The sequence below is a fragment of the Aythya marila genome, assembly GCF_965140915.1.
Source record: "Aythya marila genome assembly, chromosome: W".
In the NCBI taxonomy this organism is placed as follows: domain Eukaryota; kingdom Metazoa; phylum Chordata; class Aves; order Anseriformes; family Anatidae; genus Aythya; species Aythya marila.
The window spans coordinates 15,909,833-15,936,451 of NC_139081.1; the positions used below are offsets into that span (position 1 = coordinate 15,909,833).

General features: G+C 56.6%; 1 pseudogene across 1 annotated transcript in view; it reads right to left on the minus strand.

The window, feature by feature from the left end:
* Positions 1–3,561: 3,561 nt before the first annotated feature.
* The window catches only part of LOC309889519 (talin-1-like), a 29,057-nt pseudogene continuing 5,999 nt past the window's right edge, over positions 3,562–26,619 (minus strand). The window contains exons 10-51 of the transcript XR_014319580.1: positions 26,355–26,563; positions 26,119–26,217; positions 25,852–25,901; positions 23,065–23,676; positions 22,662–22,828; positions 22,340–22,468; positions 21,849–21,962; positions 20,865–21,006; positions 19,729–19,844; positions 19,496–19,624; positions 19,299–19,412; positions 19,013–19,221; positions 18,805–18,924; positions 18,446–18,643; positions 18,020–18,159; positions 17,582–17,675; positions 17,312–17,401; positions 17,080–17,202; positions 16,828–16,975; positions 16,566–16,723; positions 16,308–16,448; positions 15,868–16,049; positions 15,374–15,506; positions 14,917–15,018; positions 14,625–14,795; positions 14,329–14,475; positions 13,885–13,986; positions 13,599–13,718; positions 13,339–13,485; positions 12,213–12,387; positions 12,092–12,126; positions 11,797–11,922; positions 11,396–11,512; positions 11,131–11,316; positions 10,901–11,005; positions 7,487–7,610; positions 7,228–7,352; positions 6,935–7,060; positions 6,588–6,650; positions 6,157–6,339; positions 5,292–5,417; positions 3,562–4,752 (exon numbers count right to left, since the gene is read on the minus strand). The product of XR_014319580.1 is annotated as a talin-1-like (transcript). The remainder of the gene's footprint in view (positions 4,753–5,291; positions 5,418–6,156; positions 6,340–6,587; positions 6,651–6,934; positions 7,061–7,227; positions 7,353–7,486; positions 7,611–10,900; positions 11,006–11,130; positions 11,317–11,395; positions 11,513–11,796; positions 11,923–12,091; positions 12,127–12,212; positions 12,388–13,338; positions 13,486–13,598; positions 13,719–13,884; positions 13,987–14,328; positions 14,476–14,624; positions 14,796–14,916; positions 15,019–15,373; positions 15,507–15,867; positions 16,050–16,307; positions 16,449–16,565; positions 16,724–16,827; positions 16,976–17,079; positions 17,203–17,311; positions 17,402–17,581; positions 17,676–18,019; positions 18,160–18,445; positions 18,644–18,804; positions 18,925–19,012; positions 19,222–19,298; positions 19,413–19,495; positions 19,625–19,728; positions 19,845–20,864; positions 21,007–21,848; positions 21,963–22,339; positions 22,469–22,661; positions 22,829–23,064; positions 23,677–25,851; positions 25,902–26,118; positions 26,218–26,354; positions 26,564–26,619) is intronic.

Genomic DNA, 26,619 nt, shown 5'->3' on the forward strand with positions numbered 1-26,619 from the left:
GGTGGCAGTGGCGGGGCTTAGGGTGGCGGCGGGGCACGGAGCACCGGGGGCGGCGGCAGTATCGGCACTGAGCCCCCCGCCTCGCCGCGCCGCCTAAGAGCCGGGGAGGGGCCGCGGCGGGTGGGGGCCTCCCCGGTACCTCCCCCACCGCCCGCCAGCACCTTTTAGGGACAGGCTTCGCCACCGGCCGCGGCACCGAGCGGGACGGGAGAAGGGGGGGTATGGGGGGGAGGTACCCGGTAGGCACCACCACGGCCCCCGGCACCAGGCACCCGCGGGGGAACCGAGAGAGGGTTGCCCCGGTGGCGATGGGCTGAGGACACCCCCGGGGGACAGCGCTGGGGACACCCCGGGGGCTCTGTGCTGTGGGGACACACACGCGCTGTGACACCCCACAGGCACTGACTGCTTCCTGGGGCTGCAGGGACACTCCTTGGGCTGTGAATGAAGTGGGGAACACCCAAGGACTGTCATGATGCTGCTGTGCCCCAGGGTCCAGTTGTCTGTGGCCCCCCCATCTCCCCTGCAGGACACCATGCTACCAGCACTGCAGCCCCTTTGCTGCAGTTCCATGCCCTGGGGGTCCCCCAAAGCTTCCCCTACCAGACATCCCACCCCCTAAACTCACAGGGGGTTGCTCTATCCTAAGGAGATCCCTGCTCCAATAACGGTACTGTTTCCCAGGACCAGTCCCATTGCTTGCCCGGGTCTGTCCCCATCCCCCTGCCACCCCCCAGGGCCAGCGACGGGCACAGGGATGCTCGGTGAAGGTGGCCACAGTGGGAATCCCACTGTCCCCCCTGCACCAAGCAGGCTTTTCCCAGCACAGCTATCCCAGGACACTTCCCCACACTGCCCTGGCATCCACACTAGACCTGGCAGTAAAACACAGGGAAAATCCTTTGGGAGAGAAGGGAGCTGAGCGACAACCTCCCGATCCCATTCCTGCGTCACAACAAGGCAGGGGCCCTGGTTCCACGCAGGCGCCCCAGTGTTGCCCTGACATCGCTGCCACTTTGTGCCCAGGTGCCATTGTCCCCAGCATGCAGGGACAGCCAGCACCTATGCATCCCATAGGCTGGTGTTTTGGGAGGACACAGGGCATGCAGGCTGCCCCACTCCTTCTGCTCTAAATAAACTACATTCCACAGGCAAAAAAAAAATGCAAACCCTTCAGATCCTGGCTCCTCCAAAAATACCCCATGGTTTAATGCCACTCGTAAATACTTCTGGCGCATTCCCAGCTGCAGGGTGGGCTCTGAGCCTGGGAGGCCACAGGAAATGAGGGGCTGGGCTGGGCTGGAGCAGGGCGAGGGGGGCATGTGAGCTCCCCAGCCCATCGCCCTAGGGCTGCATCCAGCCCAGCACAGGGCTCCCCAAAATGGGGTGCAGGAAACAGCTTTCTGGGGGCAATGCTGAGCGCAGCCTGGATTTTGGGGGACATAGGGAGGACATGAGAGGCATCCTCCAAGGACCAAGGGGCTGCAGGAGCCATGCAAAACAGCAGAGCCGCTGCTGGACGCTGGCAAGTGGTATTAATGCTGATGAATTAGGCACATATTTGGAGGAGAGCCAGGAACCCCCAGCATGCTACTGCCGGGGAGGGGGGAGGATCCATCTCCTGTTGTTCCCAGATGAGGATGGATGGCTTTTGAGGAGATGCTTCAGCTCAGGGCAAAGCTGGTGATGTGTATGATGTGAGGAGCCAGGAAAGGGATGGGGGCTTTTAAATGTGTCATCATTGTGTCCCCCCCCCCCCCCTCCCCCCCCCCCCCAAGGAACACAGTTCCCCAGGCAGCTGGGGCCATCAGGGTGACCCCATCTGTGAGCCTGCCCTCGAAGCCATCCTCCAGGGTGGCCGCCAGGACAAGTGGGTGCAAGGGGTGCACATCCCCTCTCCATTCCCTGCTCTGGGGTCTGAGTGCCCTCCTGGGGAAAGGCTTTTCCTGCTAACGGTATGTCCCTGGGTGCCACCTGTGCTGCAGCCTCATCCCATCCCAGGACTCCCTGATGAGCCAGGCTGCAGCTTCCCAAGCCCAGACGAATTTGGGCCGCTGGCACCTTGTGACTGAGGTGTCCCAGGTCCAAGCACCACTTGTGCCTGCTGGAACCTGTGTGCAAAAATACCCCCCCCCCCCCACTCAAGCCAGGGAAATTTATGGGGCCGGAGCTCTGGCCAGGCTGAATCCTGCCCCATGTCCCTCCCACATGGATTTAGTGCTGGCATCTGTGTCTCCTCCCCTCGTCCAGAGGATGTGGCCAGGGGTCCCCACTGCTGGCAGCCCCCTGCCCAGGTCCAGGGGTGGCAGGGTGGGACATGCCTGCTTACTTTCCTTGCTGTGCGATCAGAGGGTCCCGTGTCTGGTTGTACCTGGGCGAGAGCCTGGTGCCAGGTCAGGTCAGCACAGATTGTCAGGGGACAGCTGGGAGGGCTGGGATTCCTGTGGGAGGCACAAATCTGCCCTGGAAACAGGCCACCATGGGAGAATGTCCCGGGTGAGGGGGGACAGCATCTCAGCACCCTGGGCGTGCCAGTACCCCAGGCTCAGCTGGGATGCTGTGGGATGCTGCTGTGCTGTGGGGGGACCCAGAACAGCCCCAAGCCCCACAACATGCCCCCCCGCCCCAAGCCAAGGCCTTGCAGAGTTGTGACATGCAATACTCACAGGGCAACTCAGCCTCTTGAGTGTTTGCTGGTGCTGGTATGTTCTGGGGAGGGGGGGGATGCAGGGTGCAGGGGACAGATCGCAGGGGAAGAAGTGTCCCCACTCCACCCCACAGCATCCCTTCCACCACTCGGGTCTCCCCAAACCCAGCTGAGTGATGGCATGGGAGCAGGTGGGGAAGTAGCCAAGCTGGGGCAGCTGCCACCCGCACAGGTCAGCCCCAGGGGGCTATTTCAGGGCCTGAGCTCAGCACCAGCAGCCAGGAAAGCTCAGGCCACATTCCTGGCCCTCTGGCATGCAGAGGGCCGCAGCCCCAACCGGGGTGGTTTGGGGGGGTCAGCATACTGGGGGATGACCCACCTGCACCCCCTCCTGCTGCCCTGCCCAGGGATATTTTCAGCTGGCTGCAGGAATGGGGCCAGGAGTGCAAAGCCCCAGGGGCAGGTGCTGCGCTGGAGCCCGGCCGGCCCTCAAATCCCCCAGCAACAAAATCCTCCCTGGCCCCCAGCAGCACCTGCAAGGACTGCACATGGCTGGCAGAAGGGGTCCGGACAGCTGAGTGCCGCTCCTGGACATGTCTCGAATAGTTTCCATGCTGTATAAGCACCCGCACTGCGCTTCCCCACCACCACCAAGGAGGGCTGGCGGTCCCCTCACACAGCCCGCGGTGGGGTCTGCGGCACCCCTGCCCACCAGCCCTACTCCTTGGGGCCACCCTGCACCGTCCCAGTGCCCCGGGTCAACCTAGCAGACCCAAACTTTGAGATGCTGGCCACCTCCTTGGGTTGCAACCTCCCCTTCCCTGCACCTCCCCATCGACATATGCACGGAGAAAGCAGAAAATCCTTTTTTATTGATGAAGGCATCTTCCCAAGGAGCCATCCTCATCCCCCTACCGCACCCTAGAGCCTCAGGGAGAGCTGGCTTCCTTCTATGTGTAATAGGGGATGCTTAAAGTATCAAAATACTGAGAGAAACCTCAGCAAGTGCAAGAGGAGGGATAGGGTCCTGGAGCCATGGAGAGGTGAGGAGTTCCGGGCCCCTGGACAGGCACTGGGCTGCAGGCATTTAGTGGGGATGACGTGAACAAGGAGATAAATGAACTTTGAAAGCTGCAGGCTCAATACTACAGACATTTAGAAGTTATAAAGAATACTGGAAAATCTTGGAAAACAATGCAGGCACTTGGGAAAGAAAAGGAGGAGGGCAGAGAGGCAGGATCCTCAGAAAAGGGGACAAGGTGGGGGAGACCAGCTCTGGGGCAAAGCCATCTTGCACCAGCCCTGAACAGAAGCACTGTGGTGGCGAGCCTGGGCCTCCAGCAAGAAGCCCAGGCTGGAGAGGATGCTCTGGGGTGGCTCAATGCCTCCTGGGGATGCTGCAGAGGAAGAGGGGTGGGCAATTCAGCCAGCAGTAAGGCAACAGAGGTGAAAGGCGGCTCTGTGCAAGAGCGTAGCAAAGGAAGGTGCAGAGCAGCGTACAAGATAGGGCAAGACACCAGCCTTCCCCTCTCCTACCTGGAGGAGGGAGAAGAAAGGAGCGAGAGAAGGAACAACAAAGGCACGAGAAAAATTCTGAAAGGTCTGGAGGGCCGGGCCCCACCACAGGAGGGAGCCCTATGTCCCTGCAACTGGGGCTAGCAGCGGGGGCACCCTGAGCCGGTCCAGGACAGGCTCCCACTCCTAGCAGCCCCCTGCAGGGGTGCTGGTTGGGCCCTGGCGCAGGCGCGTGGGAAGGCGGGCTGGGTGGCAAAGCGGAGATGCTGGTGTGGTACCTGCTCGGGGCAGTGCTGCGCAGTGTATGGGTTAGTCCTGGTGCGCTGGTGCAGGCAGGGCTCTAGTCTACCCGAGGCAGCCCGGCGTTGCTCAAGGTGGGGTGTCTTAAATAGGAGCTGTTGTCAGCAGTCTGTGCAATGAATGGCAGGAAGGCTCTGCCCAGGCACAGAGTGGTGGCGTGGGGCTCAGTTCTGCTCCTCCTCCTGCAGCTCGGAGGGCAGGAACTTGTACTGCTGCTGTACTGCCAGCTTCTTGTGTGCCTCCTCCAGCTCCCGCTCCTTGTGCAGCATCTCCTCCTGGGCTGCAATGATCTGCCAAGGGAACGCAGTGAGATGTCTCAGCAGCCCATGGCAGTGACAGACAGAGCACACCTTGCTCTGCGCCCTCCCATCCCCTCCCACCTCATGGTTCCAGAGCAGTCCCTGCATCCCAGACCATGCTCCTTGGGAGACATGGGAAAGTGCAATGTGCCCTGCAGGCAGGTCTCACATCCAGGAGGCAGAGATGGAACCTGTGCCACCCCACACTGGGCTGCACCCATCCCTTATGCAATGCTCTGCCCTTTGCACGCATCCTGGATGCTGGTATGGCACAGGTGTCACACCAAGAAGGCAGGGTGTTACACTGTTAGGACATCAGGATGAGCATGATGAACACTGGCTGTGCCCACAGCTACAAGCAGCAGGAAGACCGCAAAGCCCAGCTGGGTGGGATGGGTGCCATTTCCCTGTCTGCAGCATTGTTTTGAGGCTCTTTGGGAACGTATTCTGTGTTGGTGGATGGTAGGACATGGCTGTAGTGGTGGCAGCCAAAGCTCCCCCTGCCCCACTGGAGTAGCCCCACTCCTCACCTGTGCAATTCCCCCCACCATCTTCTCCTTCACCACCACAGTCTCATCGTGGTCCTGAAAGGCAGCTGCCTTCTGTGCTGCCTTCACCAGATTATCTGATGCTCTCTTCACGGCGTTGCCGGCGGCCTGGAGTGGGAAAGAGGTGGGGAAACAGCATCCTAAGCCTGGGGCACAACTGCTGCCTTGGCAGGGGAAGCCCTGTCCCAGCAGGGCAGGAGAGGTGGCCGGGAGAGGTGGGAGCTGCATCCCTGAGGATGGCTTGCTGCCAGCAGCACTGCTCATAACCATTTCAGGCGCTGCTGCTCCCAGTCAGGCTCCTGTGGCGCTTCCCTCACTCTGCTCCCTTCTGAGTAGCAGGGAAGGGACTTCAGGGCAGCCTGGCTGACCTGTCCCAGATTTTTCCCTGAGGTGCCACACCCAAGGTCCCACTGGGATCCTTGTGTTAACCCCCAGCATGTGAGCATTAACCTCCATGCCATGGCCACGGAGGGTTAATCTCCTATGACAAAATATGTCCCCAGACATTAATGCCAGGGATTCGATGAACACATTTCAGGCATTCTCAAGCCAGACCATCAGCCCTGAATGCTCCCGGCTCAGCAATCCCAGCCTGGTGGACAAGAGCCCAGAATTATGCATGCATGCAGCTAACTAAGGTCCAAGCTACATGGAGCCTGCATCCAAGTGAACCACTGACAGTATGCAGGCAGGGAGCACAACCTTGTGGAGATGCTTCCTCTGTGCTATGGCCTCATACCACAGTCCCACATGCCCCCTCTCACCACCACCCACCCTTCAAGCACCCACATGGGTGTTCAGGAGCCTGGAGGAGGCAGCTGGGGCTCAAAGGCAGCCTGGGACTCACCTGGACCCTCATCATGGCCTCTGAGTCATGGTCAGCCTTCACCTTGCAGGCCACCAGGAGCTGTGCCGTGGAGGCAGCCACCTGCTTGGCTGACGAGATGAGCTTCTTCTCACTGGCGTGGCCCTGCACTGCCACGTTGGCGGCTTCACACAGGTTGTTGGTAGCAGCAGCCACCATGTGTGCCTGCAGCAAGAGAGTGTCAGAGGGGTGTGGGAGCCTCCCAGGAGAGGGTCCCAGGGAGGACACAGGACTTGGGATGGGGACAATCAATCAGTTTTCATGCCATATCCCAGCTGGTGGGAGAGGGAGCAAGCAGTGGGGATGCCTCCTCCACGGAGGCATCCCACAAGGGCAACGCATCCTCCTTTTCGGAGCAAGAACAAGGGAAGATGTCCCCTGCCCCACAGGCACTACACGACCTTGATACTCACGGCTGAAATGAGTCCCTGGGACCACTGCCCATCATCCACTGCATTGGCTGGGATGGCTCCCACCTGTGAGGCAGGAGAGGACTAGTGAAGCACGAGGGCTGCGGGCAGCCACTGGAGAAGGGAGGGAGCCCACCACAGTCCTAGATCCACCTGCCTGTTCCATGAAAGCTCTGCATCTTGCCAACTTCAGCCCCAGGGTCCTTGCTAGAACATCCCACCCACCTTCACCTCAATGTCTCTGAGCAAGCCCACCTTCAAGGGGTCAGCCCAGGACCCCACAAATTGTGCACACAGTGCTTTGGTACTGACTCACACACTGCTCCTTTCTTTCCCCTTCCCAGCCTTACCTTTCCTTGGGCCACTAATTCTCACTGGGCTGCTGAGGCTGCCTTCACCAGGGCACTCATAGCTGCCGCAATAGATTTGGCAGCTTCCAGGATCTGCTTCTCAAAGTCCAGGCTCTCATCTGCTTGCTGTACACAAAAACAGGAGCGTGAGTCCTACACAGGGCTGCCAGGAAGGTGGCAGGGTGCTGAGGGGGGCACACGTAGAGCTGGGGACAGGAGTGATGGCTGTAGGACTCAGGAGAGAAGGGGCTGCCCCAGAGGGGGTTCAGGTGGGACTCAGCACCCCATGCTACCTTAGGCTTGGCCCTTGGCTTCAGCTGCTCTAGCTTCTTAGCTGCAGCCTCAATGGCAGCCGCTGCCCCCAGCAGCTCGTTCTCAGCAATGACCTTGGGGTCTTCTGGGTCAACCCACTCCATCCCTAGAGAAGACAGAAACCAAAACAGGTTAAAGCCACATACGGCTTCATTTCTGATCCACCCTACCTCCTCCCATCAGCTGCTGAGCCCCAGGCTTAGATGCTGTCCCGAAGGTGGACAGAGACATGGAACTCACCTTTCATGGCTTCAGCTGCTTGGATGAGCTCAGTGACAGAGCTGGCCACCCACTTGGAGTACCCAGCCAGCTGCTGCTTCAGCTCGTGTGTTGGCTTCTGCAGGAAAGGAGCAGGTCTAAGCACCTTAGGGAGATCACAAAGCAGAGGGTGGACCCTACCTGGTAGCTCCTTCTGACCCTGTTTTGCCCCTCGCCCCCAGAATTCATCTGCCTGAAAAAGTACCACCAGTCCCACCTAGGGCCCATGGCACCAGCAGCCACACATTTCAGGCTGCTGCTGGTGCCACTGCAAAACAAGGGGACCCTGCAAGTCCATTTGAGGCGCTCCCCCCACAGAAAGAGAGCAGGAACCCCCACCCCCTGTGAGTATGTATTGTTCACTGTTTGCCATCCTGTCTCAAGCGACGCTGACTGGTCTCCTCCTGTGTGGGGACAGGACGATCTTTTCCTTTTCCTTGGCCCTGTTCAGTCCATGGTTTCTGGGACATCTTGCAGCACCGAGGTCCTCAGTTCAAGTCAGGGTCCTTCCAGCACTCAGCAGCTGCCCCCCAGGATCTCCTTTTCTCCCCCCTTCAAAGCACTTCAAGCTCCAGAAAGCCATCCCCCCTCACCGTTCCCCTTTCCGAGATTCATCTGCAAACACAAGCTGGGCATGGAAGGACCCTGGAGCCAGGTCCCAGCCCCTGCAGGGACATGTCCCCTTCCCAGAAGATCCCCCCTGCAGCTGGGATGGAGGGCAGGCATGTACACACTACAGCACACCGGAGGCCACACATTAGCTTGAGCAGGGATGAGTACAGACACAGATGGCGGGGTCCTGCCCCAAACCACGTAGGCACAGCGCCACCCCAGTGCTGGGCTGGGAACACGGACACGCTGCTCATGCTGAGGTTAGACACTGGCAGGCACACCAAGTGTCACTTTACTCACCAGCTGATGGGGGAAGATGGAGAAGAGAGAAGAAAGCAGTGAATGCTCTGGCAGAGACGTGCAGGCAATGGGGATACGCATGGGGTGGGGTGAAGGAGGTGAGATGGAGAGGTGGGGAGGAAGGCTCAGAGGTTCCAGGCCCTGCTACCATCACCACTTCATACTTCAGCCCTGCATAATTCCTGATGGACAGGCTCCTGAGGCTCCCAGGGCTGGAGGAGGCACCCGCACCCAGAGCGGCTCTCCTCCTCACCCCGCTTGGCACCTCACTTCTCCCCACCCTGAACTCTAACTGCAGTTCTCACCCTGCATTTCTCTGCTTTTGGTGATGGAGACCTATTGTTATTAAATACCAAGTCCCCATGGAGGTTCAAATTCCTTCCCCTCCCCAGTGAAATATGCTGCTGGCTTACTCTTTTGCTGGGAGCCAAGTTTTCCATTCCGAGACAAATAACTCTCTTGAACTCTAACCACTCCTGCTCACACACTGAGGCGTTGGTTCCCAAAGGGACAGATCCAGCATACATACAGCAACAGTCTTCACTGATGCTGGGGGGTAAGGCAGTATCCTGTCCATAACCTTCCCTTCTACATCCCTCAATGTGGGGCAGGGCTCAGCGCTGCAGACTGCCCCATCAGCACCTCCTCATCCCTTCTGCTTGCTGCCTTCTGGGAACCTGCTGCCCTCTCATAAATGTGACCTCTGTGCTGGCTTCCTGCATTCACAGACCACAGTGCTGCAGAGTCTGGAGGGTTCCTAACTTTATTTGGGACTTGTGTGGGGCCATCCCAGCAAAGTCATGGCAATTGCATATGGCAGGGAGCCCCCAAGCTGACAGCAGTGGCCAATTTGCCCTCGTGAGCATGTCTGGACAAAAAGCAGTATTATTAAGTCTATCATCTGCTCTGACAAGGTTTTTAAAATTGCTAAATGGTCTCTTTCTAGAGGCCATAAGCTTACTAAGATGTACCTCCAATGAATATTTCATGGGATGGACTGCATGTATGATATTCAGGAGACATTGCATGACAGATGGAAGCTTACACCCAAAATGCAGTGGAATAACATGCTTCTGCAAGTAGTCTGACCTTGGGCACTGCCACAGTATGTCATTAGCCCAATCATCTGTTAACAACAGGTCACCCAGAGAATTTCACCTAGCATTTCAGTCTTGGCTGCGATGACTTATGTGTGGCTAAAGCATCTTCCAGAAAGACATTTGATCTAGATGCAGAGTATGAAAAACTCACTGCTCTTTGTAACTGTATCCCAATGGTTATGTCTTTCAGATAAAACCATCCTTTGATTTCCCCCGTCTGGCTTCAATTTCTAGCCCTTGGGTCCTGCCTACCTCCCTCTTTGTTCTTAATCCCCTTTTAACCAACCTAGTGAAATCGTGCTGCATAACTGACCCCATGCTTGCCCTTTTTCCTTGCTTCAGGTCCAGGGCTATCATCAGATCTACAGGCACACACTCTGTGCATCCTTGCAGCAGGATCAGCTCTTACAATCTTGCCAAGAATGCAAACCACTGGAAGCACTTCACTGAATCCTTTCTTCCCAACTCTTGGTTAATCTAGCCTTAATTCGCTTCATATGAACTACACTGATCTTGTAGGACAGCTAATTAAAGCAGCCAACTGAAGTACTCGGGAGGACTAAGCTGGAGGAAGACTGGATCAAAAGAGTGCAGCTGGCCTTTACAGTCAACACCTCTGCCACTGCAGGCACTGCCTGTCTCGCACACTCTTGTGTAAGCTTAATGAGCTCTGTTTTCACACTGGCTAAGTTTCTCACTCCCACTACTCATAATGGAAGCTGCTTCAGGATTCTGTTCCTGTGTTGTAAATTTCCAGCCTCTGTTTATGGCCAGTTAATCTCCATCTGTTGTTACCCAAATACTTTTCTTCAGAGCTTGTTGATCACTCTGACATCTGCTTCTGTAAGTAATTATAGGCAGCCCTCCCATCCCTCCTCACCTTGCCTGCCTAAGCAATCAGGGAACACAGGAGGTGCTCCTTTCCTGTATGGAACCATCATGGGGATGGAGGTGAGCCACACGCTAGGTACAGGGGCAAGGAAGGGAAGAGGAATCTGGCACCTGCTTTTTCAAGACGATTTTGACATCAAATGTCTAGGTCAGGTCAAAGCAACTTTAACAGCATTAGCCCAGAGCACTGCAGCAATGAAGAGCTGTGCAGTCTCAAGGCAGCCAGCAGGTCTCTCCTTTATGTCAGGACCTGAAGGACAGGCAGCACGACCTGCGTGCCAGTGGCCACCGCACGTTACCTCCTCCCCTGCGCTCAGCCCCATAGCAGGGCTCACCTTGGGTGCTTCAGGGACAGGCAGTAAGGGGGAGCACACTAAAAGACCTCAGAGGGAAGAGCTGCAGAGCCCATAGGAAGTTGGGGATCTGGGGAGCACCCCGGTATCTATGGGTGGCCTCAGCAAACCATGGGAATGGGGCTGGGGACACTCACCACCAGCACGTGCTCCAGCAGCTCCAGGTAGCCACCAGCACATTCCCTGTCAAAGCGCAGCGCCCACTGCCGCACGTCCACGCTCACCTCCAGGTGGTAGGCAGCCTCCTGGAACCCAGAGATAGCGATTCGCATCCAGATGCCTCCCCTGCCACAATGGGGCTTGTGGAGGGCACCCGCTTGTCCCCCCAAACCTGTGCCAGCCCCACGTCCCCTGACTACCCACACGGCACCTTGCAGGCGTGCAGCATATCCGCGATGGCACAGCGGCTCAGATTGGCCGTGGCGATGACATCCTCCTGCCGACATGAGTTGCCAGCGGCCACAGCTTTGGCCATGGCCATCGTAATGCCTTTTGTCATTCGGATTAAGTCTTCTGGGGTTGAGACCTGGGCAGGAGGCACTGAGGAGGAGAAGACCTGAGAACAGAGAGTCAGGGGTGAGGCGCAGGGCAGCAGGAGGGCAGGAGGCCAGCCACAATGCTGTGGCTGTACTCACCACCAGCTCTTGATGGATGTGCTCTATCGTGGCCTCCAGCGCACGCTTCCCTTTCGTGGCCTCGTCCTCGACAGTCTTCACCGTCTTCAGCAAGGAAGTGACGTTGGTGACCATCACCTGTGGAAGGGAGAACAGAACTGGGAAAAAGCCCCAAGAAAGCTCTGGAACGCTGCCAGCACCTGTCCCTCCCTTTGTGGTTTGGTCCCAAACTGTCCCTTCCTTCTCCATACTCCACCTCATTTTGATCTCCCACTTTGTGTTGTGCCCTACCTTTTATGTGTCCCCTTGCCCTGACTACCTCCCAGTTGTCCTCCCATCCCTAGACAGGCACAGAAGCACCTTCCTGCTTTTTCTAGCCCTCCTGCCCCATTCCCTTCTCCCCATTGCGCCCCAGTGCAGACCTTGGCAGAGTTCTTCAGCTGGTAGACAGTGGGGTCATCCCCAGCTTTGCCAGCAGCTGCTTTGGTGGCACTGATCAGGTCCCCAAGTGCCTTGGCCACATCCTTCACAGCATTGATCAGAACCACCTAGGAAGAGCAAGACCAGGGTCATGGCTTGCTGTGGTCACAGTCAGGCTGTAGGTGGTGTGGCCCAGCAGCAGAAAATTAGGGCACCCCAGAACATGCCATATACATGGAGTTCAAATCAGCCAGTATCAGCTCTGTATGAGCTGGAGGGGGAAACAGCCAGTATGACCTGAACTTGCAGGTCTCCTTGGAGCTGGTCCACAGCTTACAAAGATGCAAGACAGAGGGACAGAGCCTGCCCCACCTATCCTCAGCTGAGCAGGGGCTGGCCAAGGTGTTTTACCCCCCACCCTGGTACCTGTGGTCAGCAAAGGTTTCCGAGTTCTCCTGATTGAGGATCCCTGCTGTGGCAAACATGATGGTGGTGTCGAGGTCAGCGATGATGCCAGAGACGGCGCTGGCAGCAGTGATGCAGGCTTGCGTCCCACGGTTTCCAGCTTGCAGGGCTGCCAGTACATGGGACACCTGCATGGTACGAGCAGGGTGACTGAGTGAGGCAGAGCAGGCTCATGCAATCCCCACCACACACCTCTGACACCTCCCCAGGATAAATCAATCCAAGGAGAGGTCTCAGGAATTGTATGGTCTGGACACCCCTTCTTAGCTTCCATTTATTTTTATCTCATACCTATCATGCTTGGGGGTGCAGGAGACATTGGACTCTGCTACTTTCCAAAAAAATAAGGCTAGCACCTTATCAGAATGTTACAGCTCATTCCTTCTGTAAGCGCTAAATTCAATTTCTGCACTTTGGCAAGCACTCATAAGAGAGTAAGTTTCCTGATGGAAAGTAAGGTTGGAAAGAAAGAACCTACAAGAGGCCCTGGGCATGCAGACGTGCCAGACAGTATGAACCAGCATTTGTTTTGCTTTTGTAATCTTGCTTGCAAGCATTGCAGCTCTACCCTTATCAGTTGGATTTTTTAAACCATTTTTTGTATGTTATTAATCACTGTGCTTTTTAGACTGGCTGATGGGCAGGATGCTTTCCATTGTACTAGCAAAAGACGCTGGGGATATTGATCACCTAGCATGAGCTGCAGGCTTACTAGAGACGCAGCAAATGCTACACACACCTCTGCAATGGCTGATTTAGAGAGCCCTGGGCTGCCACCAAGGTGTGGAACAGTCTTTCTCGGCAGGCCATTACCAGCACTTCAGCAGGTAGCACCCGGCCATTGCAGTTACCCATTGCAGCGCAAGTTGTTGTTATGGTGCCAGGAAGGGAACCCGTCCCACGCCCCACCAGCTGAATTGTGCCAGGGCAAGCATGGCCGAGAGAGCAGACAGAGCCCAGCAGGACAACAAGAGAACCCAAGGTGGAGGCTCAAAGGGCACATGGCTCAATCTGGCATTCCTCCCAGCACCTGCCTCCACTCTCCTGTTACCTGCTCCGGGACCCTTGGGGCAGCTCACCTTCTCGGAAACCTTGCACGCACTCTCTATAAGCTCCTTCTTGGTATAGGCATCGCTGGGGCTACACTGCAGGGCTCCAGCCTTGGTCACCAGGGTGGTGCAGCCGTGACCCAGCTCCTGCACCCGGCACTTGATGTGGGAGCCGATCTGGAGGCAAATGGGTGCATGAGAGAGCCTGAAGGGAACTAACCCCTGCACCCATCATACCTGATGGGACACACCAACCACCCCACCCAGCTCCTCTCCACCAACCCTCTCACCTCCTCGGTCTCAGCGGTGAGCGCCACTGGCTTGGCCTCTCGCGCCAGCTGCCCATAGTCGTTGGTCAGCTGGTTGGCCAGTATGCCCAGCTCGTCTGGGTTGGTGGTGGATTTGGTGACCTGCCGATGGAAGAAGAACAGGGCTCAGGTGGGCCCTATGGTAGGACAGGTAAGCAAGGAGGACAGCTGCCCTGCCCGGGTGAGACTGCAGCACCACTTTCTGCTTCCTGTCTCGAGTGGGGGTGAATAGGAGTGCAGTGGCAGCCTTGCTGGCCCCTGCACCCACCATCTCCTGCACAGTCACTGCAATAGCCTTGGCCGTCTTCACCATCGTGATCTGGTAGTCCACAAAGGTCCCCTCTGGCTTGCCCACTGGCCCCTCATCCAACTGCAAGAGAACATCAGGAGAGTTTGGCTCCAGCCCCTGCCCAGAGACACTCCTTGATTACAGCATGGCAAGAGACTTGTGCTTCCCTGCTTGGGGTTATGCCCACTATGGCCCTGGGCACTCCCTCCCCAGACTGGCCCTCAGAACTCCAATGGGGAAAGATCTAAACATCTTCCTGCATCTCTCCCTGCCTCTTTGGTTGCTCAAGTGCAGTGCCTCTCCTTCCCAAGCAGGACTCAGAGCCAGCATCCCAAGGAAGACAAGAAACGACAAAGTCCCACATAGGGTTTGACTCTGACTTCTCCTTTCCTTCAGCCCCAGCCCTCTCTGTGTTCCCCTCACCTGGTTTATGGCCTGGGTGATGGAGTCCACCATGTCCCCGACAACACCTGCAGCGCTGGCTGCCTCGTTCAGTGTGGTGGTCAGGTCCTCCGCAGCCTCCTTCATCTGCACAGCTTCTTCCAGAGCCTCCTGTGTCTGGGCAGCTTGCTGCAAGGAGGAGATGGAATGAGAGAAGGAAGCTGCCCCCCCAGCAGGGACACCAGACACTTGCTATGGATTTTGGTGCCCAGCATGCATGTATGACATGTGACAAATGTCTGAGGCTCACACTGTTGCCACATGCACCTCCTGCTCACCTTGGGGTTCCCACCAGCCTCCTTGGCGGTGTACAACATCTGCAGGGCAGATTCAGCCAGCGTTTTGGTCTGGTCCAGGAGGTTCATCTGCTGCTGGTGGTTGGGTGTCTTGGAGGCAGCACTGATAGCTGCCAAAATGAGCGGCTCAAAGTACTGAGCCATCTGGGACACCTAGGGAAGAGCAGTGTCAGTAGCTCCTAGCACACGCTGGTCAAAACCTCTCCTCCTGATGTGGACTCCTCCATACGCCTGGTGCCTGAACACCCTCTCCCCATCCCTCCCCTCCCATTACCTTGTGTCCCAGCTGTGAGGCCTCAGCCCGCGCTGCACTGGCCACAGGCTCAATCAGATTGTTGATCTCCTGCACAGCTGTAATCATCTGGTTGTGTAAAGCCTGTTGAAAAGAGAGTGCATGGCAAGGCTGGCCTCGCTGAACTCTGCTAGAGAGGAGTTAACCTGCTGCTATTAAGCAAGGCTCCAAATTCCTGATTTCATCGCTAAACAAGTTCTGTCTCTAAGGGCTGTGTGACCAGACAGCCCTTCCCAGGTGCAGCACAGCCCTGCTCTGTTTCACTGAGACAGACATGCAGCAGGGACACAAAACTTGGAACAAAGCTGCTCTATCCAGCACTAGGCTGGATGGATGCAGGCCTCCTGCTAAAGACCCAAGGAGGGTTGCCAAAGCCCTGTGTGAAAGCAGAGGAAGCCAGCAGGGGCTCCAGAAAAGGATGCTGCTGCCCCCCACTTACCTCCTGGGAGATGCCTTCTCGAGGGGCCAGCTGCTGGCTGATGGCTTCAAGGGAGGGCTGGTCTACCTCCTGCATACACCTGTTCAGGATGTCAATGGCCTCATCACACTCCCTCTGTCCAGGAGCTTTGTCCCTGCATGACAGATGGATTAGCATTGTACCAGGCTTGCCTGGTGCTACGCCACCCCTTTACCACACAACTCGACTGGTGCTGGTGGGGGGCAGGACCCCTCTCCTCAAGCAATCTGGTGTTAGAGCCAGGCACCACAGCCCCACCAGCCTGTGCTCACCAGCATGTGTCTCCCATCAAACCATTTCAGTGCTGCAAGAAGGACAGCACCTTCCATCCCATCCCTTGCCTGCAGCAGCCAAGGAGAACAGGAGCAAGATGAGCCAAAACATCATCTTGGAATGAGTCCAACTGGGGGTACTGGTCAGTGGGGGCTCTGGCCAAGCACACCAGACTGGCTGAGAGGGTCCTAGCCTGCCCTCACCTCATGTTGGTGATCAGCTTCTTGATGGAGTCTGAGACGGTGCAAGAGTGGCTGGCCAGCACTGACCACTGCAGTGGGTCCTTGGGGTTAATGGCCAGGGAGCGGTCAGTCTGAATGAGGCCAGCAGAGCTCTCCAGCATGGTCTTGGCAGACGAAACGATGGGCTCCATGGTTCTGCATCCCTGTGCAGGGAGATGGTGGCCCAGTGACATGGATGGACAGGCATGCATGGGAAGTTACCCCTTCTCCTCACCCAGGAGCAGTCTCTTGATGCCCAACGCTTGCTGCTGCCTCCTCATTGCACCCTCCAGACATCAGCTCTGCTCTGGGTCCCATCCCACGCTCCGCAGGGACTGGCGCTGAGGCATGCAGCTCCTCCCCACCCTGCAGCAGCTCCCACCACAGGCAGGCCACTCCTCCCTGCCCCGGTGGCACCCTACCTCAGGACTGATCTGGGCAGGAACAGTGGCAAACTCCGGGTTGGAGGCGAAGGCTGTCAGGTTGTCCATGGCCTCTATCAGAGGAGCTGTGGCGGTGCGGCACCGCTCCCGGTTCTCCTAATTGAAGGTGCCGTCCAGGGCCTGGTGTGCAGGAGAGAGTGAGCAGTTATCCAGCCCTGAGCATGCCCCACATCCCACCTACCCTCCCGTCTCTACTCCGCCTGCCTCTGCAGGGCCACCCGTGCTGCCCCAACACACCTTGATGGTCTTCACCAGGTTGGTGGTGCTGTTGGCCACCTCCTTGGCCGACTGGACAAACTGCCGCTTGGCAACGGGGTTGGCGGTGCGGAAGGTCAGGCGGCACGTGTTGCACAGAGCCGAGGTGTGCTTAGCCACAATGGTGGCTGCTGACAGCACTTGTGGAGAAGAGCAGATCGAGGCAGGATCCACAGCATCTCCCCACTCTTGCAACACTCCCTTTTAGGCAAGAAAATGCCCATCACGGTGTCCCACCTCATACTCACCTGTGACTGTGTGCAGGCAGGGTCCACTAGGTTCTGGCAGGCCATCTGGATGGCTTGGTTAGCTCTGGCAAACTGAGTGGGGTCTACCAAGCCCTGCTGTCCAGCCTGGCTGTTGGGATCAGAAACTCCCACCAGGTAGGCAGCCTGCGAGCACAAGAGAGGCAGTGAGGGCTTGTGCCAGGGCAGAGGCAGGAGAGGGCTCCCAGCACCAGGCACGATGCATGGGGATGGGACTGAGCGCGTCTCACCTGAGCTGCTGCCTCTGTCAGCCCACAGAGAGCTTTGGAGGCAGCGCTGACGGACTCCCTGAACTCGGGCAGTTTGCTGTTTTTGGCATTCTGGGAGATGCCAGCCATGGACTCATCCAGCACCTGCAGGATACACAACCACCAGCTGGAGACCACCTCCTGCCTGGTGCTCCAGCCTCAGAGCTCACTGTGCTCCACCAGCTGAGCATCTAATCCAGAGGAAGACACTCACCTTGGAGTTCTCCATGACACTGTCCAGGCAGTTGAAGTAGGACATGTCATTGACAGCCTGGGTGGGGTTCTCCAACAGCTCCTTCACCGCCTAGAGAGACAAGGGTGTCGTGTCAAGGGGAAGGGTTTGCACTCTCCACATCCCACACCTTGCACTCACAGCTCCTTTTTGCTCTCTCCTGCCTCTTATGGCACAGAGGAGCTGCTCCTCTCCCCACCCCAGACATCTCAGCACCCAGCCAATTCCAAGCCCCTGGCCTCCAATTCTCACCTCCAGCTCCCTCAGGGCATTGTCACACTCTTTCTGTCCTGATGCCTGCTGGATGCACATGGTGATCAGCTGATTAATGCTGTCAGTCACAGCCCTGCCAGGACAGGGGAGAGACATACCTGGATCAGTGCCAACTTCACCGCCCAGAGCTACCACTATTGCAAACACCTTAACCTGGCTGTGGAACATGTCCTGGTGTAGGAAATGGGCAGAGGTTCTGTCTGGAGGACATTCCTACCTGCCCAAGGGTCTGTCTCTTCTGATAAGACTGTGATAGAGCAACAAGGTCAGGATGACGTTAGATAAATGGTCTCAGGATGGCCCCATAGCAAGCTGAGCTCCATGGAGGCAAACACCAGGACTTGTGAAGTTGCAGACCCAGCACAAACTTTGGCACTTGACCACCTCCCTCCATGCAACCTGAGCAGTTCCTCCTACCGTGCAGCTGCTGCCAGCTGATTCTTGTGGTTGGGGGCTGCAGGGTCAGCAGAAAGTGCCTTTGCTGCCAGTAGCAGCTTGCTGGAGGACATGGAGATGCTCTTCAAGTTTGACAACACCTGCACCTGGTCTTCCTTGTTCTGCAAGGAGCCAAGAAGAGTAGTCACCTACAGCAGGTTCCCAAGCTCCATGCCCACCCTGGTTTTCTCTGGTGGTTTCCAGGCTACGCCAGTTCCCTTCACTCAACTCATCTACCGGCCATCAGCAGCAAGTGTTTGGTGACAATGATCACTGAATACAAGCCACTTCCTCCCCTGCTCTTGCTATTTTGCCCCTCTCCAGACTCCATCTCACAAATGGTGTTAGCCACAGCTGCTCACAGCCTCCCACAATAATCAGGACTGTCAAATGGGCGTTCACTCTCACCGGGCACAGGCTGGCCATCTCCACTCCTGCCTGCAGGAACTCATTGAAGCCCTGTCCAAATTTGCCTGAGGACTTGGCCAGGTCCTGGGGGGTGCCCCGTGATGCCTGCACCAGCTCGTTGGCAGACTGGTTGAGTCCTGCTGCTGCCTGGTTCAGCTGGCTCTGTGCCTCCTGGAAGGTCTTGGTGCTGTGAGGGAACTGGAGGCAGGGAGGGGGTCAGGAGCGGCAGAGGAGATGTGGGAGCTGGTGGGTGAAGGTCTAGCACCCTCACACATCTGGGGCCATTCTGGAGAGCATCCAGCACAGCCGGTGCCCACCACAATGCCTGCCCGCCCCCCTCAGCCCTGGGCTGAGCTCACCGAATCCACCAGCAGCCTCTTGTTTGCCTCTCCCACCATGCGAATGGCAGCATCCACATCCCGCTACCCGGGCAGGCAGTTCACACAGTGGTTCAGCACTTGCAACACCGCCTTGGCCACCTGCAGAAGATGAGAGTGGTGGCTGTCTTTCAGCCATCCCCGGCAGCCTGCCCCAAGCCTGCAGCCACCCCATGGGCCCCAGTCCCACCTGGACCAGGCACTGTTGGCTGTTGGGGTCTCTGGGTTTGGCCACCGCTTTTCGCGCCTCCTCGATGAGGTTGTTGGCCTTATCTATGATGTCGCTGGCACACTTCAGAATGGCACCCTGTGCCTGTGGGTCGGAGGTCTTGGCTGCCACACCACGGGCAGCCTGGCTGAGTGAGCGCAGTGCCTGGGCCACTTCCCGGGCAGCAATGCCTGCCGTGGGGGAGAGTGGTCAGTCAGTGAGAGCCTGGCCCCTTGCTGGGGCCCAGCTGAGGCCTGACAGCCAATACCTGTGTAGTTCTCGTTGCCCTGGGCCACCTCGCCCAGGAGGTGAGCAATGACAGAGGTGACGGCCTTGGTGCCAATGGAGAAGTGTGCCCCAGGTCCTGGGCACACTTCTCCATATGCAGAGCAACCAGTGAGCAGGGGTTACACCTTACCCAGCCAGCCCCCAAAACCCTGTGCCTGCTGCCCTGTGTGCCCTTACCGTCTCTCCCAGCAGAGGCTTGAGCTTGCCATCCCTGGTGGCTGCCTTGGCCTCCTGAAGGTCCCTCTCCAGGCTCTGCACCAGGCCCAGTGCTGAGTCGATCTCCAGGGGCCCACAGGCCTCCTGTGCCTGTGTCGGGGAGAAGGAAGAGCAGCTTTGCAGGAAGCTCGGCCCACAAGGAGGGCCATCCCCGACTGCCTGCCCTCTGCACTGGGTAGCCGCCAGCCTTTCACCTTCTGTGCGGCTGTGCGGAGCTCGGCCAGGGCCGCAGCCAGGTTCTTGGCACACTGGCTGAGCTGCATGGTGGAGGCCTGGTCAGTGATGGTGGGCACTGTGGCCTTGGCTGCAGCTACCATTGTGAGATATGTTCATCTGATTCGTGTCAATAGAGAGCAGTTCTGTCTGTCTCTGGGTCCTGCACTGGCAATTTAATTCTTCTACAGATGTGGTTTCTTCCCTTTCCTCCCACAGATGTGGTTTCTTCCCTTTCCTCCCTGTGTCCCAGTCTCCCCCTCATTATAGTCAAATTATCAAATCTTCAGAAATATTCCTCAAATCCATGAGCCTATTTGCTTTCGTTACTGATTCTGAACTCTTATTCCTAACAGTTACAGCTTTTTTGCCTCCTTTGTGGTTGATTTAGCACTGCTATAGATGTGACTGGAGTGTCTCTGTGGATGGCCTGTGAGGAATGATTTAACTACTCGTGAAGTGTCAATAGAGAGCTATTTGTATTTGTATGTTCTTTCTTTGAAGTCTCTGATGTCTGGGGGTTTCAGAACAACTGCTAACAACTAATAACTGTTATGGCTTCTGAATGGGACACTATGCAAGCCCCTGATATCTGGCCAGGTGGCCAGGAGATTAAGGAGAAGAAAAAAGAAGCTGAAGGACGGCTAGGAGACAAAACTTGCAGGGGACGCTGTGTAAGCTTTTGACATGCTGCCAAGGAGTACAAAGGGGAAGGACAAGAAAAAAAACCTGAGAGGAAGACTACGAGCCTTCAGCATGAAAGACCCCCAGAGACCCCCAGGGGGACCACCGGAGACTGATATGCATGCTCCAGTAGGAGGGTTTGGATCCCGGAAGCTAATTATAATAACCCAGGTGGTTTTTTTTTAGAAGTAGTAATAAATATGTATCAGCCTAGGAGCATAAAAATCAGCTACTTGATGTAACTGGTGTGCGTCCTGGTGGAGCGGAGACTCCCGGCGCACCCAGCGCTGTTTGCTTACCTCTATTCCTTTAATAAATTGTAAACTTTGATTATAATCCTATTTTGGGACTGAGCGATTTATAACACCATCTTCCCACTGGGCTGTCAAAAGAAGGAATGAGACAGGGCACTACGCAGTTGTCTCCTACCTGCCTACGGCCAACAGCAGGTTTGGGGGTACCTGCAGGAAGTTCTGGCTGGCGGCAATGAGAGCCAGCTGGGCGCTGGGGCTGTCCGGCTGCAACTGGCTTCCTCGCACACCCTGCACCAGCATGGGGATCTGATCTGCCACCACCTGCGACCAGAGAAGAGGGTCACTGTGGGCACAGATTGCAGGTCCCTCTGGTGAAGATCCCACCTCCAGCCATGCAGGCTCTGGGTGCCGAACCCGCCCCCCCTGCTGCCTGCAGCACGGCCATCTGCAGATCTGACTGCTAGTGGCTGTGGAGAGGGACTTTTTGTCAGGGAGTGTAGCAATAAGACAACAGCTTTAAATTAAGGTAGGGTAAATTTAGATTAGATATAAGGAAGAAATTCCTCACTTTGAGGGTGGTGAGGAACTGGAACAGGGTGCTCAGAGAAGCTGTGGATGCTCCATCATTGGAAGTGCTCAAGGCCAGGATGGGACTTTGGGCAACCTGGTCTGGTGGGAGGTGTCCCTGCCCATGGCAGGGGGTTGGAACTAGATGGTCTTTAACGTCCCTCCCAACCCAAACCATTCTGTGATTCTCTGATCCCAGGACCATTGATCAAATGCTCAGAGAGAGTCAGACATGAACCTAGCCACTCAAAAGCCTTCTTGCAGGCATCCTCCCCGGAACCCAGTACTCTGTAACAAATCCTGGAAGCATCCCTAACTCATTTACAGATACCACACCCTACTAATATTTTGCTCAATGTGCTGCATGACACTAAGTCAAGTTTAAAAACCTTTAAAAAGCCCTCACACTGTATTTGCTGGAATAACTGTTCTCCTTAAAATAAGGCAGCTCAGCACAAACACGCTAAATGGGAACATAAACTACAATTCTCACAGCAGCTTTTCCCACCATTTTGCTCAGAGGCCTGCAGGCACCCAGACCCACTGGGAGTGGGGAAGTGCCGGGACAGGGGCCTGTGCCCCCCTGTGCCCCTTACCTTGCAGCTCTGCACCAGCTGCTGCTGCACGACAGGGTTCTTGTTGGAGGCAGCAGCATACTGTGCGGCAGAGATGGTCTGGGTGGCGGAGGCAGCCGCTTGCTTGGCCACATGCTGCCAGGGGAAGGCAGGGATCAGCTGTGGGGACAGCGTGGCTTGGAAGCTCCCCACCGCAGACCAGGGTCCTGCTCCCCTCTAAGCTTCTCCTGCTGTGCCTCTGCCTGCCACAGAATCACCAGCACCTCTGGTGCTGGAGATCAAGTTCAGCACTACAAGGCAACACAGTGTGAACATGGAAAAGGGGGACGCTGCTCAGATATTGTGATAACAGCAGGAAGCAGTGGAGAAGTTTCTACTGGATGCAGCATGGAAACGTAAACTGTACAAAAGGGACATCACCTCTCCAGAAAGCATTGGGATTCAGACTCCTGGCTAGGAGCAGTTCGCATACCGTCCCTGGTCCCACTCTGCCTCCCCTGCCCAGTGCTCACCTCCAGCTTGTGCACCAGCTTCTTCTTGATGGCATTCTGAGCCGCAGCGTTGGTGGCCATGCAGAGCCCCTCTGCTGCCTCCCGCAGCCACTGCTGCTGCTCCTCACTGTCCAGGTGGGCTGCAGCTCCCTGGGCAAAGCAGAAAAGCCATTTCACCTTCACGCGACCCCAAATCTCTCTCATTTTCCTGCCAGCAGCTACTGTGTTTGCTCATCAGCTCAGTGCAGGACCTCCCTCTGGAACCGTACACCTCACCCTGGAGCTGTGCAGAGCATAGGAAGCAGCCCCTCTGCTCCAGCAGCTCCTCCTGTGTGCCACGAATCTTTGCAGCCTCCACCATCTTGGCAGTGGCATCGGCCAGGATTTTGGCTGCGCTCAGCAGCTTGCGCGAGTTCTCCAGGTCTGTCTCTCCCTCTGCATAGGCTTTGATGGCGTTGACGAGGTTGGAGGTGGCCTGAGCCAGAATACGAGCCTGCCGCACCATTTCCCCTGGGACAGAAAGGAAGGGTGGCCATCAGCAAGTCCCAGGGGCTCCCTGATACCTCCCCACTCCACCACACCAGCCTCCTGTCCTTGGTGCAACCCTCAGGCACAAGACCACAGCAAAGGCACAGCAAACGGGCATGGAAGCACAGCCCCAGAGAGGCTGCTCCATCTACCTGTGCTCCTTCAAGCCCCCTACCCACTGTGCTCTTCCCCAGGTGCCACCAACTGCTCACTCTCACCTGCATCACCCATATGTTCTCAGTGACACTGAGGATGGTGTCAGTGGCCTGGTCATAGCACCCGATGGGCTGTCCCCCCGTGGCATGCTGCTTGATGTGCTGTAGCAGGTCATTTAGGGCCTGGTTGACAGTGGTGGCTGCCACCCCCACCTGCTTTAGCAGCTGGTCATCGCTGGTGGTTGCCTTGGAGGCCTCCACACAGCTCTCTGCTGACTTAGCCACCAACTTGCTGGCCTCGATCAGCTGCTCCTGGCACACTGGGGAGCTGATGGTGGGAGCCACGACTGCAGGGGAGGACAAAGCCCAGGCAGCTGCTACCATGCAGCTCCTGTTCTCCACCCAGCAGCCCATAGCCCAGATGACCACTGTCCCCAACCTCCAAAGAGGAGAGAAACCGGGACTTCTGGTCCCAAACCCAGTGGGGTGAGGGTTGGTGTCGCTTACCTTGGTACAGGCCACCAGCTGGGAGGTAGAGAGGGCGCACTGCGTAGCAGCCGAGATCACCTGCGCCTGCAGCACCGAGTCCTCCGTTTTCTGAGCCACATTCTTGGCTTTGAGTACCAGCGCTGTGGCAGTGTTGGCTACAGCCTTGGCCAGCTGCATGAGTATGTCCTGCAGGGATGGAGAAGGTCAGCGCAGGATCTACCATGGAGCCAGACACGGCCGCTTGCACAGCTCTCGTGAAATATTCAGCAGGGAAACGATCTCAGGGGGCCTTTCTGCCACCTCAGCCTTGCACCAAACTCCTGAAGCAGCTTGTGTGGCTGGCAACACCTCAAGCACATCCCTACAGTGTGCCACAGCCTGAGATGCGGCAGCTCCTGGTACCAGGACACTGCCCTGGCTAAAATCACCTCCAGGAGCAGCTCGGACAACCTTCAGCATCACCTGTGATGCTGCCACAGGAACAACCTGCACTGCATCCCTGATGGTACCGCAGCAAGAACCTGCGTCGAGGCACCGTGCTGCTGGGATGCCCTGCCAGCAGGCAGTTTTCCTCGGAGGATGCCCGAACCGACAGCACACTGCAGCCATCAGGACTTGCCCTGACATCATGCTGCTGGCATCCACCAACAAGAGTGCTAAACAGAAGGCAATTGGGGCACCGAGTGCGAGGCAGGGAGTTCGGACAAGGCGCTTGTCACATTAAGAGGTGTAGCTGATTAACCGTTATGGGCCCGGTCGGATTCAGGGTACTGAACTATCACAATCACAGATTTCACCAATAACGCATTAACCATCTGGGGTTCAGTCGGATTCACCAATAACGCATTAACTGTCTGGGGTCTGGTTGGATTCAGAACACTGAACTATCACGGTCATGGATTCACCAATAACGTATAACCACCCTTACCCTAGTTGCACTTAATGAGAGCTATAACAATGCAATCAAGTGTGATTTATTACAGCAACAGGTACACAGGTTCTTTGGATTGCCAGCGATAGTGACTGTCTGCAAAAGCAAGCTAGCATGCATGAAATACACAGGTGTTACAGGTGTTACAGGTGTGCAGCCTAGAAATAAACACGTTAAAAGGATCTTGGTGTGCACAAGAACAATCGAATCCCCACCTGGTCACAGAGCCTAGCCGTGGTGTCTCCACTCCACTCTACGCTCCATACTGTTCCTTAGAGCTAGCACAGCAGGTTCCCCCAGCGCGATAGCATCTAAGGTTGGAAGCCTAGGGAACGCTCAGGTAATTCAGCTACGCCCTACCCTGAAAGCCTCTTCAATGCTGTACATTTTCTTTAAAATGTGAATGTTAGTTTTATTTTCCTAGTTACTTCAGGCAATTACACCACAGCGCTGTGCCCAAGGCACAACTCCCCAGCTGCTGCATGGGCACCCTCCCGCTGCAGACAGGAGCTAAACTGCTGCCAAGCCCCAGTTCTCCTTCTGAGGGCTAGCTTGCAGAGCGTAAATGAGGCAAAACCACCACCAGGCTCTTGAGCAAGCTCTAAAGCTGCACCCTGCTACTACAGTGAAGCCTCTGGCTACCAAGCAGAAATGTCACACTGCCTCCTCACCTTCTGCAAGCAAAGGCTGCTCCTGCTGCCATCTATCACCCTTCCAGCCAGGACAGCAGTCTGAGAGCACATGCACCGAGCTCGAGCCCTCAGTTTCCAAAAGCACAGCAGCTGCCCAAGGCAGAGAAGCAGCCCCCAAGCAGAGGACCCCAGAGGAAGGAAGCAGATATACTTGAGTCTGGTGGCGGAGGGGCAGGCTGCCCTGCACATCGTCCTCCAGTTCCTACATCTGCCCCTTGGTCGCACTGCCCTCCACCAGCTGCATGAGGCAGGATTGCCAGGTGTGCAGTGGGGGCCCTGCAGGCTGGAGATGCCTTATTGGCTCTCTCTCCAGGCTTTTCTACTCATATTGAGTCCATGTGGCCACAGTAAACAGAAACCTCTCATTTTGGAAGCCTGTTTTGCTAGGGCTGGCTCCCTCTCCCAGCACTGTCTGCTGCCTCCCTTGTGCTGGGAGCAGCAGTCATGGAAAACCAGTGTGGCTGGAGGTCAGCTCAGCAAGAAAAAAAACATGAGGCTTCAGCTGCCTCAGTTCCCTGCTCTGGGCAGCCTCACAGACTTGGGCACAAGGTGACAGCTGGAGCACAGCTTGCCCATGCAGTGACCTGAGTGCATGGACTTCAGAGGGCTGATTATGAGAAAAGCAGATTTTCCACAAGAGCCCTTCTCCAAAGAGTTCATCTGATTGTCCCCAGAAGAGCAGCCCTCACATCTGAGAGGGGCAGACACCACCAAGCCATGCCTACAGCTCCCTTTTACCGTCTTTGGGTCAGAGGCAGACAGGACCAAGCACACCAGCTTTCTGGTATCTACATGAGAATCCACAAGATAAGAAGCGTTATATGACAGTGGCTCTAAGGACAGGGATGGGAATTGGCCTGTCCCCTCCATTGGCAAAGTCACTGTGCACGGGCCAAGCTTCAGCACAGACCTCTCCTGCCAGAAGAAGGTCCTCACGGGGTGCTCCTGTGCAAGGCAGAAGGTTTTTTCAAGCACGTGCCCCTGTGCGCAGCTAGGCCCACCCACCTGGAATCAAGGGTCAGTGTCACTCTCCCCAATCTGCTGCAGCAGCTCCCCGCTGGTCTGTCCCACGAGGCCGGCAGCCTGCAGGAGATTCTGGTGGAGCTACAAGGAAGGAGGCAAAAACAATTGTGGGTTTTGAGCAAGCCCCAAACCAAGCTGTTCCCCTGGCTCCCACCCATTCTATCTCAGCTCCCCACACCCAGCCCCACAGCCCCATGTCCCTCCTGCCCATCTCGCACCTCAGCGCTGGCAGGCTGTGCTGTTTTCAGCAAGTCTGAGATGGCACTGGCCAGGTTCTTGGCTGCTTGCAGAAGCTGACATCCATTCCCTCCCTCATCCTCCATCAGTGCAGCCAGCAGCTTCACACCCTTGGACATCTCAGTCAGGTTAGAAGATATGGTGGTGACGGCACAGCCCACAGCTGTGTAGTCCGTATCTGCTGGGTCCCCTGCACAGGAAGGAGATGAGATGTGGAGACAGGATACATTCAATGACACCCTAAGA